General features: G+C 45.1%; 1 protein-coding gene across 1 annotated transcript in view; it reads right to left on the bottom strand.

The window, feature by feature from the left end:
* Positions 1 to 8,790, bottom strand: part of LOC137369284 (tudor domain-containing protein 7-like) — a 155,357-nt gene extending 146,567 nt beyond the window's left edge. Inside the window, exon 1 of the mRNA XM_068030283.1 lies at positions 8,711 to 8,790. The gene's annotated coding sequence lies outside the window, so the exon portion shown is untranslated. The remainder of the gene's footprint in view (positions 1 to 8,710) is intronic.
* Between the last annotated feature and the right edge of the window lie 5,173 nt (positions 8,791 to 13,963).

Genomic DNA, 13,963 nt, shown 5'->3' with positions numbered 1-13,963 from the left:
GGCAAGAGCCTTGGCTGTGAGTAAAGTGATTGTTGAGTGAAATGTAGAAGGGGTGATGATTGTTAACCCACTAGAAGAGTCCAAGGGGGCAGCAACGAGTGGGTGGGTGAGGGAAAAAAAGTCAACAGGAAGGAAGTTGGTGAGATTAGACTCAGCGGGCAGGCCGGGGATAATGTGGCTGTGTTAAGGTCGATGAGAGATCAAGATGTTGCAAATGGTGTTGTTCCAAAGGAGGGAACAATAGGTGCTTCGCGGTCCCTTCTAAGACTGCTAACAGAGACAGAGGCTAACTGTGAGCTTATCCAAGGGGGAATTCAATCCTCTGATGGCAGTAGCAGAGCAGGAAGGCAAATGGTGTGGGTGAAGGGATAAAATATTGTTCAGGACACAGGGAGAACCACCTTGGTAGTCTTTAAATAGTGCTTTACTGAATACTTGAGTATGCCAACGTAGCCTCAGTAGAAAGTTAAAGCTACTGTAAGTGGCATGTCCATTGCTGGGAATTTCCAGCAACGAAATGTACAAAACATGAAATTTCAGCTTCAATGTGAGCAAAGTGGCGAATTAAATGTGATCGTTTTTCTCAAATGTCAGAAAAAGTTGAAAATAAGCTACAGCAACCTACCATGAAGGAAACATTATAAGCAATGAAGAGAGCTCGACACTGCTGCTGTTGATAGGAGACAGAGGAATGGAGGATTTCAGGCTGAAGTTCATCCCATTTAATTAAATCAGGGAAGGCTAGTATTCAGAACCAGAAATGCGCAAGATCACTTATGCACAATTCTTCCCGTTTGCCTGTCTCTTGCTGTATAAATGGGGACAATTCAGCAAAGGAACTGGCAAATATGATGGAAGTGATCCTGTTAGATAAATGAAAATGGATGAAAAATAATGACTTTCCTGAAACCATGCCAAACAAAGCTCTTCGAAACAAAGCGTCACAATATCTCCACATACACATCTGCATCCCAAGACAAAAATTCAATGTGTCAATGTAAATTCAGACTGAAGACACCAAATTTAGAATAAATCAAGTTAATTCTATTTCTATTCTGAGCAAATAACGCTTAGTCCCAATCAATGATCACATAAATCAAACTGCTAATAATGTTATATTTTAATGCTATAAAAAAATACCAAAACTGAATCTGCAATAAAATGTTACATCGTTTACATTCTGCCAACATAATCTGTGCACAGTACTAGCAGACAACTATCAAGAGTTTTACTTCCATCTGCTCATTAAAATGCTCAAATCTGCACCATTGCAGACCATGGCAACAAATGGTACTGGGGAATTTCAACAGTTCAAGATATTTTACCCTGTTTCAAAACGAGTGTCTAAACTGTGCTGTGAATTAAAATTGGGATTGTGCATGATGCTATATTCTAACTCATAACAGTAAATCAGAAAGATGTATATAATACTTAGGAGCTTCATTCATTCAAAGTGTATCCTTCGCACACAAGAAAAGGATCAGCTTGCTAAATTCAAAGAAAAATAACAAACTGACAATGCACAGCTGCTTGCACGATGGTCATCAGTATCATTATCCAGAAAGCGCCAGGACCGACACTATTGTGCCAGTTTGTTATGACATGAAATTAAAATGAAACGAAGCACTTAACATTAACCCAACCGCCCATACATCACACACAGAAAAACCTTGCAAGGCCTAATGGGTCAACTGTAGTGTACAGGATGAGTTAATTTGAAGAATGAAGACAACCCTAAAGGCAGATAATGCTGTTTGTCCGTTCTACATATCTTAAGAGTATAATAAAGCTGCACAAATTTACAGCAGATGCTACCTTTAGGAGTTACAGCATCAGCTATTAGTACTTTGCTAAGATGCTGTCCTCTGTGGATATTAACATATAATATCATCTCGTAAATACCCGAGGACTGCTCCAGTGACAATCTTGCATATGCTATCAATAGGAATCCAATTCAGACATGCCAAGCAGCAGCCACGGAATGACCTCTTAACTTGATCCCGAGGCAGCTTCTCTACATGATAGCAGCAATGTAGGATGCGATCAACTATCCATTTTACAGTTAAACTTGTTCTGAAATTGGATGTGGTAAAATTCCAGTACTGTTACCTTGAGATATAGAAAGTTGCATTCTTTAAACAATTAACCAATTCCCTAAGCACACTGCAAAATCTGACAGTCAGATCACATATCTGCATTCAGTTCAGTTTGGATCACCAAGACATAAAGCATGCAGTAAAGCATGGAAGAGATGTAGAGAAAATCTATGAAACTCTTCATCCTTGAAAGCTGATGATAGAGTACCTAAGTGTCGAAGATATGTTTAATTTGAAGCACTTTCAACATGTAGTAGGATACTAGAACAAGGTGGCACAGGTCAATAAAACTGGGAATGAACTTCAGGATAGATGTCAGGAATAACAAAGAAAAGTGATCAATACTTGGGATAGTCTTCCAATTAGACTCATTAATTGGAGAGTTACATGACAAAACAAGAGGAGCAGTTGAACAGACGTAAAGCTTTAATTTATTTCAGATGGACACCAAGATGGGCCATACCTACCTTATGATCAGACCTGAAGTTCAGCCACTGATTTATACAAGAATGCAACAGAGTCGGAGTGAACAATTTAAATTTGATCTCTTCTAAGGTTAGATGTTAATAACTTGCATGTTTTTGTGGTCGAGGTCCTTGGGAATACAGCCATAAGGAATCCCATGAAAGCCACTTGCTGTGCTCTAAGGGAGGTCCAGATGAGTGGTTCCACTCAGGAATCAAAGATTTTGGAATCCAGCATACTGAGGCTTAGGATGACTTGCCCACTTAGAACTTTAGCCTAATATCACCACCTCTGGGAACTACCATCATGTTACATACCTCTGGGTAGTTTTGTTCACAATTGTCTTTCAGTAGGTGGGATATCCCTAGTTATCAGGAAACGTCTATAAACCAGAAGTAAAGTCACAAAATAATAGCGCAGGAACAAGATTATATGTGCACAGTCTCAGTTGTTATGGTGCTATAAAATCTGCCACACAATATAACAATAAAATATTCTACTGTGTCAGTAATGTAGAAGATCACAAAATAATTTCCTTAATTTTTGTTTCATAATGAGGTCATGAGTCTCAAGGGGTGAATGAATTAAATTGGACAGCCTGGAGGAACTTAAAACTAATTTGGTAGACAGTTCCACAACACACTACAGGAAGATTGCATCAAGGTATATTCTATGAAAACAAATATAATAAAAGCAAAATACTGTGGATGCTGGAAATCTGAAATAAAAACAAGAAATGCTGGAAATACTCAGCAGGTCTGGCAGTATCTGTGGAGAGAGAAGCAGAGTTAACGTTTCAAGTCAGTGACCCTTCATCAGAACTGGACTCCAATTCTGAAGAAGGGTCACTGACCTGAAACATTAACTCTGCTTCTCTCTCCACAGATGCTGCCAGACCTGCTGAATATTTCCAGCATTTCTGGTTTTTAAAACAAATATAATCTTCATTTAGGGCACAATTAGACATCAATTGTAGCGTTGGTGTGGTGTGCTTTCATCACCCCCGAGTTATAATTTAAATGCAGTCTGCATCTGGTGTCAGGGGCTCACCTGATACCCGGACAGACAGAATGAAACGCTCTGGAGGAAGGCACCTCACTTCCCTTCAGAGACTACACTATCCTTCAAATCTGACACACACTCCGCAACTTTAGCAGTGGTATAAAGCCAAAACCACTTGAAACTGACACTAAACTTGCAGTGTGAAAAAGATATGCAAGTAGAGCCAGCCTAACAAGGGCTGCAGGGTTCTAAGCAAATTTCTGAGCAATGTATCAAAACAAAAACCTGGCTTGAATATTTGCGAAGAACTCATCCATTCCATTCAAGATTGGATGAAATTAACTGTCATTTAAAAATGGATTTTACAACAATTAAACATAGGGAAATTCCCCAATGGACTTTGCAGAAAGGGACCAGATACCAAGCAGCAGTTTGAGAAACAGGTTAAGGAAGGTGACTAAATAATCATTTGAAAAGGTAAGTTTTGAGGAGGCTTTCAAAGGAAAGAAGCTCCAGAGTAATAAGGCATAAAGAACAAATGCTTGACCACCAACAGAAGTCCAAGCTGGAGGAGCAGAGGATGGGAGCTGAGAAAGAGGGCTGGAGAAATGTATACAAGATGGGATAAGGCCATGAGGCAGGGGAAGTCAGAAGCCAGTAAAGGACAGTGACAACAGATTATAGGCAAGTAGGAGTTAGCGCGGGATAGAGAGGATGCAAGTGGTAGAATTCAAGGTGCGTTATAAGTTTGAGTAGTGCTTGAACTTGGAAGACCAGCAAGGAGTGTGTTAGATTAGTCAAGTCTGGAACTTAATGGGCGGCGCAGTGGTTAGCACTGCAGCCTCACAGCTCCAGGGACCCAGGTTCGATTCTGGGTACTGCCTGTGCGGAGTTTGCAAGTTCTCCCCGTGTCTGCGTGGGTTTTCGCCGGGTGCTCCGGTTTCCTCCCACATCCAAAAGACTTGCAGGTGATAGGTAAATTGGCCGTTGTAAATTGCCCCTAGTGTAGGGAGGTGATAGGGAATATGGGATTACTGTCGGGTTAGTATAAATGGGTGGTTGTTGGTCGGCACAGACTCGGTGGGCCGAACGGCCTGTTTCAGTGCTGTATCTCTAAATAAAATAAATAAACTGAAGGGATGGATGAGGGTTTTAGTCACAATGGGGTATTGCGGGGATGAGGTAGGCATTATACACTTGGTCTTGTTATAACTGGATGGGAAGTTTGAAGCTGAGTTAAGGGATCAAACAGGAGATTGAGGCTGCACACAATCAGGTTCAACTTTCGCAAGCAGCCAGGAAGCAAGATGGAATCATGGATTAAGGTATAAAGTTTCTGATCAAGAACAAAAGGGATTGCTTCATGCCTCAGTTTAGTGTCTCATCCAAAAGACAGCAACTGCGACAGTGCACTGAACTGTTAAGCTAGATTATGTGCTCAAGACCTCTGACTTTGAGGTGTAAATCAAGGTTGAAAGATGAGTGGTTATATAGAGCTCAATCTCTTAAAAGATATAAGAACCTACTTAAACACTAAGGTAAAAACATTTTCACTCTATTGGCATTCACCGGGCTCAGTTACTGAGGTAAAAGTCGAGCTACCAGCAAATTGTTTCTTGGTTGCTGAAATCTACAGGGAACTGGAAAAAACAGATCACCTCTAATGCTTGACCTCCCAAACGGTGAGATATGACAAGTTAGTTTCATGTTTATAAACAGGAAATGCTGACTTTCAGTTTCAAATTCCAGTCAACATGAAACAACTGGACAGGGAATTACACTGAGCAGGTTCTGCAACAAGGCATCTCACAATGCTCAAACCATATGACTTTCACTTTCATTTCTCAGTCAAATAGATTCAACTCACCAAGGATTGACGATCCTAATCTGTCCTTTAGGGAAAGGTTTGCTCCGGTCATGATCTCGGAGTACCAGAATCAGAAAGGAGGGAAACTAAACAAAGATGAAGCTCTCTATCATAAAGCAGCATCAGGCCTTCGTCTCCTCTGCCAAAACCACTCACTACTCCAGCATTATCCTGAAATGCAAAGATAACCCTGGCTTCTTTACACCAGTACAGTCTCCTTAAACCCCTCTCCTCAAACAAGTGTAAAGAACCAGTGGTCTTGATCGTCATGACAAAGATGTCCATCACTTCACTGCCGCTCCTTCTCCAAACCAAGCCTTTACCAGGCTCACCTTTCTTATCCCTAAAACCGCATCTTTGTCCAGTTTCTTTACTATTTCCTCTCTCCACGGTAATCTTGTGTGCAGACCCACCTTGTGCTTTCTTGACCCCATCCTCGCTAATGTGCTGACAACCCAACTTCCCTTCCTGTCCCCCATGGTAGCTGACAATTGTCACGAAAACGTGCTATGCTGAATGATTGTAATTCATCGGTTGGAGACCTAAGTTAAACTTTTAAACAGGAAAGCTGGAATCCTACATTCAACTTTTAAAAAAGCTGGCAGCTAAGATGGCCACAAAAATTTGCATTGAAATGCCTCACATTCTCGGGTATCGAAGTGGAGACGCATGACGCTCTCATCCAGAACAATGGCTTGAACAGTTCAATGAACTGCTTGATATTGCTTTGAATATTGCAAGATATTCAAAGCCATCTTGGAAGATTAACCCTAGCGGAGACAAGCCTCCAGGGGTTAATCATTGAAACAATAAGGCCTGAGAGACGCTGAAATTCTTAGACTTGAATATCACTAAAATGCAAGAGAGAACACACTGAGTCAATCATGTGACAGTCTGTCTATCTCTGTAAAAACTTGGAGTTTCTTTTGGACACATCGGACAAGCTTTGAGAGCGAATCAGTGCAGGAAGCCAGTGGGGCTCTCTCTCGCTCGGTAATACTGCAAACTTCAAACCCTGTCTGTGGACTGAAGAACATCCATGTCTATCATTGCGACAGACAGAGACTCCAGGGAGAAAGCCACCTACATCACTGTCTCCAAGAGAACCCTGAAGTGGGGGGGGGGCACTTCTACCAGCCAAGAACTTCAGGACCACGGATTCATCCGGAAGACAACTGAATTACCAGATCCCACAGACTATATATTTTATTTTTTCTGGACTCTAATCCAACCAATCTATTCTTCACTGTTTTGCAACCTATTTGTGTGTGTGTGTGTGTGTGTGTGTGTGTGTGTGTGTGTGTGTGTGTGTGTGTGTGTGTGTGTGTGTGTGAGATTCTTGTTTGTGTGTGTACACGCGCGTGACGAAGTTGGAGCGTAGTTTACTATTTTACTTAGGTTGGGTTTTGATTTTAAGTACAATAAACGAACCATTCTTGTTTAAACTCTAGAAACATGTCCGATTGGTTCTTTTATGATCACAGCACATAAAAGGTTAAACACTCACTGAATTGGTAAGCACATTCACTGTTTAAAAGAAATAAACCCAGTTGCTGTAAAACAAGAAAGGGTACCCCTCCTCATCTGATAGTAACATAATGCAAATGTTTCCCACACTGCAGGTAATGTCCAAGTCCCTTTCAAGACTGCCATCACCCTCCAACTCAAAAAAACAAGCTCTGTCCCTTGTGTCCCTGCAAACTGCTCCATGCCCCTACTTTGATACTGTTCTGGGTTGAAGCAAACTGTTTGCAACCTTAGGATCCGATTTGACCCCGATCTGAGCTTCTGACCCCATATCCTTGGCATGTAATTAAACCCGCACCAAGTCCTGCTCACCTGGTCCCAGTCCCTTAATACCTCAAATATAAAATTCTCTTCTTCGTAATTAAATCCTTTCAAAGCCTTGCCCCTCCTCCTACATTTGAGAACTCTACACTAATCTATCTCTGGCCTCTTGAGTACCCCCACTATTAGTAGCCAAGCCTTCAGCTGTCTAGGCCCGAAGCTTGGAAAATGTCTCCATCACTCCAACTCATTCTCCTCTTTTAAGACCCTCCTTGAAACCTTACTCTTGGATCAAACTTTTAATCACCTCTCAATATCTCCTTCTTCAGCTGGATGCTAATTTTTGTTTGATTACACTTCTGTGAAGTACTAGGTTAAATGCAAGTTGTTCTTATATTGTCATCATCTACGTCTATCCCAGTCTCCTATCAATTCTGCTGTAAATGCCCCAGAGGACTCAGGCACAGACAGCAGCACTATGCCAGAAAGATTTTTGTGTTTCTATGCACATAGTGAAATGTGCCTAAAATACCCTAAAATCTGAGTGACGACAATGGCGTTCAGTCTCCTTTACAGTATGCACAGATGAAATTAAACTTTTGTTTACATGTAGTGCTGCCTTTATGATTCATTAGATTTCCCCATCCAGAGTTGTCACAATATTTCTGTCTCCGAACAGCATTAATGGCATTGTGACATTCAAGCCAGTGGTAATACTTGGAGAAAACACATAATAGAAGACGGTACACAATCTATTAAGCCAAACAGTATTCCCTCACACTGCATACAGCACTTGAAAAAACTGCTATATTTTTGCTTTTTTGTTCTGATGCGTTTAGCTTGAACCAAATTCTAGACATTTCAAGTTGCAAGAGCGAAGCATAGCCAAAATACAACTTTTGGTTGCAGTACAGCTTGTCTGTCTCTAGTCACACGGGATATAGTCTCTGGTTATTGGCTTCTCTCTTTGATTACTATAGGTTTAGCGTGCATCTCCCTGTAATATCAGGTACAACCTCTATTTGTCACACAGGCAGCTGTTCCCCCTCCTCCCTGCCAACACCATGACTTCTGGAGCTGACCCTTGACAGCCCCACTCCCTTTCCCTCCCGACTTACACCGATACCTCGCTCCCTCTCTCTCTCCGTACTTCCGCCACCTCGTCTATCACCGGGGTTGTTCCACCGCTTTTCTCGCTGCCCTCAGACACACCTTCCCCCACCACTCCCTCCCTCTGCCCCGACATACTCCTAAGAAGTTCCACTTCGCCTGCTCTCCCACTCCCTGCATCTCTGCCCACAGCCCCTGTTTGCTGGGTCGTCAGTAGTCACGCCTCCGGCCCTGTCCCCTCCGGTTCGCACAGCTCTCACAATAATGAATCCTTTGGCCCCTGATCTCCCGCTGCTCCTCTGGCCCCAGGGTGACCCCAGTACTCCCTGATCTCCCGGTCCTTCCTATGTCCCCGGATCCCCGGTGGGCCCCCGTTACTCACTGCGGTGCGCAGTCCTGCGCTCGCGCCGCCGCTCGCTCCCCGACGGTTGAATTCTGTTTGGAGCACCGGCGCACGCATGCGCAACGAGCGCCACAGTGGTAGTAAACCTGCGCGTGCGCATTGTTACCCAAACTGGCACCTGTGCCAGTTCCGAAGAAGGGTCACTGACCCGAAACGTTAACTCTGCTTCTCTTTCCACAGATGCTGCCAGACCTGCTGAGTGAATCCAGCATTTCTTGTTTTTGTTTCAGATCTCCAGCATCCGCAGTATTTTGCTTTTATTATGGCACCTGTGATTGTTGGCGTGCGCTATATTACGCGTGCGCACATGTTGCTGGTTCCATGTGTACGACAGACGGCGACATTCAGCTCAAAGTTGGGTTGGTAACCCTCACGATTGTCCTGGAGTTTTCAGGAATTAATCTCTCGGGCACTGGTGCATGCAACGCCGGACAAAACTGAACACGTTTGTTTATCAGCTGTAAAAATATGGGAGGTGGGGAAGAACGATTGTTTGACCAACAGTCAAGAATCATCCAATCGGGTAATGAGGAGTTTTGGTCATTTCCAGTTGGCATGGCAGGACAGTGCACCAGGAGGATGGACATATCAGGTGATCGATGACGGGACACGAGGTAGGGTACTTGGAGGTGGGAAGTCATATGATGAAACATTCTGGAGTATGTCCAACTAGAATTGGCAACTCCAGCTTCAACCATGGGTTAGCCAAACAGACCCATCTGCTCATCTGCTTTAAAATAGTTATATATTGAGAGGAACATGTAAAGTAAGACAGACACCAAGATGGCCAGATCACATGTTTAATAAACACTGGGCATGCTCATAGCATAAGAATACATTACACTGTTTCCCTTTAAAAAATGTAAACTATTTACAGTTATGCTAACTATGCAACTTAAAAAACAAACCTTGGAGAATATGCATAACTTGGCAAAATAACAACTGACTTTTTCTTTAAACGATACGTATAAATCAAGTCTAACAACTGGTTTACAAAGTCTTCCTGATTTCAGTTTTTGGTGTCAGGCTTTGGACTGTCTGGTTTCAGTTCAGGACTGACAGGGACCTTGTTTCTTTTTCTGTAACTGGTACTGAAGTCAGAATTGATTCACACTCTGGCAAAAGCTCACTAGCCAAGTTGGATCATCCCTCGCTGGGATCCTGTGATCTATGTGAACGCTTCTCACCTTTCCACCAATTTCAACGAAGTACCTCGTTGTATCACAAGTTTCTGCGACATTTCCCACATCCCACCTGTGTGACTTGTGAGGGGGGGCTCAGAACACAAACATGTTAATTTCTCCTGTAATAACTACATCCTCTTTTGTTTGTTTCAGACTGACATTTCTGACTGAACTGTTTTAGTTCAACTTTAGTCATCAAATTTGGTAGAACTAACCTCAAGCATGTTCTTAATCTTTGCTTCATTAAGAGCTCAGCAGGTGTATACCCTGTCGTTAAATGTGGAGTTGTTCTTTACTTCAGCTGAAAATTAGCTAATCTCTGTTTCATGCTAAAACTCGAACATCCATATAGCACTTGCATCATGAGTGCTTCAGGTGGTGGTGTAGGATGAGGAGGAGATGCACCAGTTGATCGTACCTTCTTCTTCAAGAAAATCCTCATTGATTGCTGTGGATTGCACGCTACAGACATCTTCTGCCTGCAGGACTTCCCCAGCAATGGATATTTCGATGTGACTTTCAAGACTGTGATGGGATGCATCAAGTTCCTGAAGGTGCTCAAGGAAAAGGGAAACCAGGCGCTGCTGTCAATCCTTACAGTGAAGCCACTCTTCATGCTGCCATCACAACGTGATCGGGTGGTGACAATTCACCTCTAACCCCCATGTTCCTGTCGTGGATGTACTCACCTCCATCGCCAGGTACATCGATGTGGCCGGCTGCAGCACTTACGTCAAGGACCCATTTGGGATTTGGACTAGCAAGCGGCAGGTCAAGGTGACCTTGAAGGTCGATGCCAACGGAGCCATCATCCATCCTCCCTCCAGAGGTCGAGGCTTCATGGTCTTCTTGGGCAGCCCAGAGTTTGTCGCACCTGTGGCAAATCTGGTCATGTGGCAGCTAACTGCAGCACAGTCGTCTGCAAGAACTGCAAAAAAGAATGCCATCAGACCAAGGACTGTAAGCAGAGTAAGTGCTGCAACCTGTGCGGTGAGGCAGCCCATCTCTACAAAACCTGCCCCAAACGCTACCTCAGTATGCTCAGGCGGCAAGGTCCAAGGAAAGGCCGGGAGAAGGAATGGCGAATGCGTCTGGTGCTGGGAAGGAGACGAGCAAACCCTCTCTGCAGCGAGGAAAGTCTACCTGAGAAGGAGAAGAAAGGGGAGGCAGCTGCAACCAGCGACCCAACACCTACCCTGTGCCTGGAAACCCCTCCTCTACAGACAGAATCAATGGAGGAGGAGGCAGCAGATGGACAAACAGGCCAGTGGCAATTGGTACAAAGGAAAACCACAAAGAAAAAACCTCCAAAAATGGAACAGGCCACCACCCAAACCAGTGGCATGAGGAGGCTGCCATCTGAGACAGACTACGGCAGCTGCTCCTCATTGGACAAGGAAGGGCTGGAATGACGGCACCTGCAAAAGAAGTGGCAGAACTCAAAGGAGCTAGAAGATAAAGCCCCCCAGCCCCTGGGCATTGGAAGCTGTGATGGACCCAGCTTCCCCAAACTCAAAGTGCCGAACCTAACTACATGCCCAGCGCATCCCAGCTCCGGGACACCGAGAACACAGAAGCGTCAGGCGCACTCCAGCTCCGGGAAGCCGGGAGCAGTGATGTTTTTGATCAGGAACAGAGGGGAAAGATACCAACATCCTTGCTGCCTACAAGACCACCCCCCACGCCCCAACCGATGTCACCCCAGCGGAACAAACGCTGCATGAGAAACCAGGAGGGGTTTCTGAGCCCAACGAACGTGAAACAGCTTGTGTACACTATTGGTATGCGGGAACATACCGAAGGACTGGGACTAGCAAGGACAAATGGTGTGGGAAGCAACAACTAATTTTAAAATGGGTATAAAGATTGCTTCAATTAACGTGCGTAGCATTAAATCCACTACGCGATGTGTTTCAACCTTGGACTACCTCGCCAAGCTCAAAGCCGACCTACTGTTTCTGCAAGAGTGTGGAATACCACACCTCAGCGCCTACAGGCAATGATTGTGATGGTGGTCCCACGGGCCATCGATCTGGTCAGGTGATAATGATTCCCGTTCTTCCAGCCTGGGTACTCTGCTGCGGGGAGGTAACTTCAACATCTCCAAAGTTAAGGAGCTGGTGGGCAGTCGCCTCCTCGTAGCAGATGTAATGTACAACAATGCTCCGCTCCGGTTGATCAACGTGTACGCCCCGATTCAATGCAGCGGGTGGCTGACTGTCTTCCAGCAGCTCCCACTGCTGCTGGCGACGTCCAGGTCGGTCATTCTAGGTGGTGACTTCAACTGCATCATCGATGCAGCTGGACGATCTGGCAGTGACGACAGCAAACTGGATGCTACGTCCAGATTCCTAATGGAAACAGTTAAAGATGTCAAGCTACACGACGTCTTCAGCAAACCTGCAGACGGAGCGCAGCGTAGATACACCTGGTCAAGATCGGATGGGTCTGCCCGTTCCACGATTGACTTCCTGTTTGTGTCCTGTGCTGTCACCGACAACAAGCCGGTGTTCTTCTCTGACCATTGTCTCTTACTAGCTGACTGTCACTTACAGGACAACCAGCGGGTTGGCAGGGGGACATGGAAGCTCAATGCTACACTGCTAACCCCAGAGAACGTTGAGGAACTCAAAAGGGATTACAAAGGTTGGAGAATCGTGAAACCCCTCTTTGAGTCTCCAGTTCACTGGTGGGAGGCAATCAAAGAGAACATCAAGAGGTTCTTTATCTTCAAAGGTGTTCAGAGGGCGAGAGAAAGACAGAGGGAAATGTCCCGACTCCAGAAAAGAATGCAAAATCTACTCCGGCTGCAGTCGATGGGGGTCGAGGTGAAGGAGGACCGCCATGAGGTGAAGAGTCAGCAGGCCTCACTCTTTGCCACGGAGGCCTCCAAGATCATCTTCCAGTCCAGAGTCCGCTCCATTGAGCAGGATAAGACGTGCTCGCGTTACTTCTTCCAAAAGGTACACAGAGAGAGCTCTGTGATCAGCAGCCTAAAGGAAGAGGATGGCTCGGTAACGTCTTCGCAGTCCGACATACTAAGGATCAGCAAATCCTGTTATGCTGGGCTGTACGACTAGAAGCCCACAGACAGCAGAGCCTCCCAGTCCTTCCTGTCATCTATCACATAGGTCTTAGTTGACAGCATGAGGCAGAGACTGGACAAGCCGCTAACTCTGGACGAGCTGACAAAGGTAATCAGGTCCTTTGAGACGAGTAAAACTCCCGGAAACGATAGTTTACTGGTTGAGTTGTATTCGGCCCTGTGGGACTGGGTCGGCCCAGACCTGCTGGAAGTATATGACAGTATGCTTCTGGCCGGCAGCATGTCTGAATCCATGAGGAAAGGCATCATCACCCTCATTCACAAGCGGAAGGGGGAGAGGGCAGAAATCAGAAATTGGTGGCCCATCTCACTGCTTAATGTTGACTACAAGATTCTGTCCAAAGTCATCGCCAGTCGAGTCAAGTCTGCTCTGGAGTTGGTGATTCACCCTGATCAGACCTGCACTGCACCCAGCAGGAAGATCTCTGATAGTCTCGTGCTACTCAGGGATACGATCGTCTATGTACGGGACAGGAGGGTGGACAGCTGCCTCATCAGCTTGGACCAGGAGAAGGCTTTTGACAGGATATCGCACACCTACACGATGGACATGCTGTCCAAAATGAGGTTTGGGGAGGGAATCTGCAATTGGATCAAACTGCTCTACACAAACATCAGTAGCGCAGTCTCAATCAATGGGTGGGGATCAGAAAGTTTCCCGATCCAATCTGGAGTCAGACAGCGCTGTCCTCTCTCCCCTGTCTTGTTTGTTTGCTGTATTGAACCCTTTCCTGAGTCTATTAGGAAGGATTTGGGCATAAGAGGGATGACAATCCCAGGCAGCGGAGGCACTCAGGTTAAATCCTCCCGGTACAGGGACGATGTCGCTGTCTTCTGCTCGGATCCGCTGTCCTTTCGCAGACTGATGAGCATCTGTGACCAGTTCGAACTGGCCTCGGGAGCCAAGGTTAACCACGGCAAGAGTGAGGCCATGTTCTTTGG

This window comes from Heterodontus francisci, chromosome 4, assembly GCF_036365525.1.
Source record: "Heterodontus francisci isolate sHetFra1 chromosome 4, sHetFra1.hap1, whole genome shotgun sequence".
NCBI classification, from domain to species: domain Eukaryota; kingdom Metazoa; phylum Chordata; class Chondrichthyes; order Heterodontiformes; family Heterodontidae; genus Heterodontus; species Heterodontus francisci.
The sequence above is the reverse complement of the archived record's forward strand: the minus strand, read 5'-3'. Positions and strand labels throughout refer to the sequence as shown.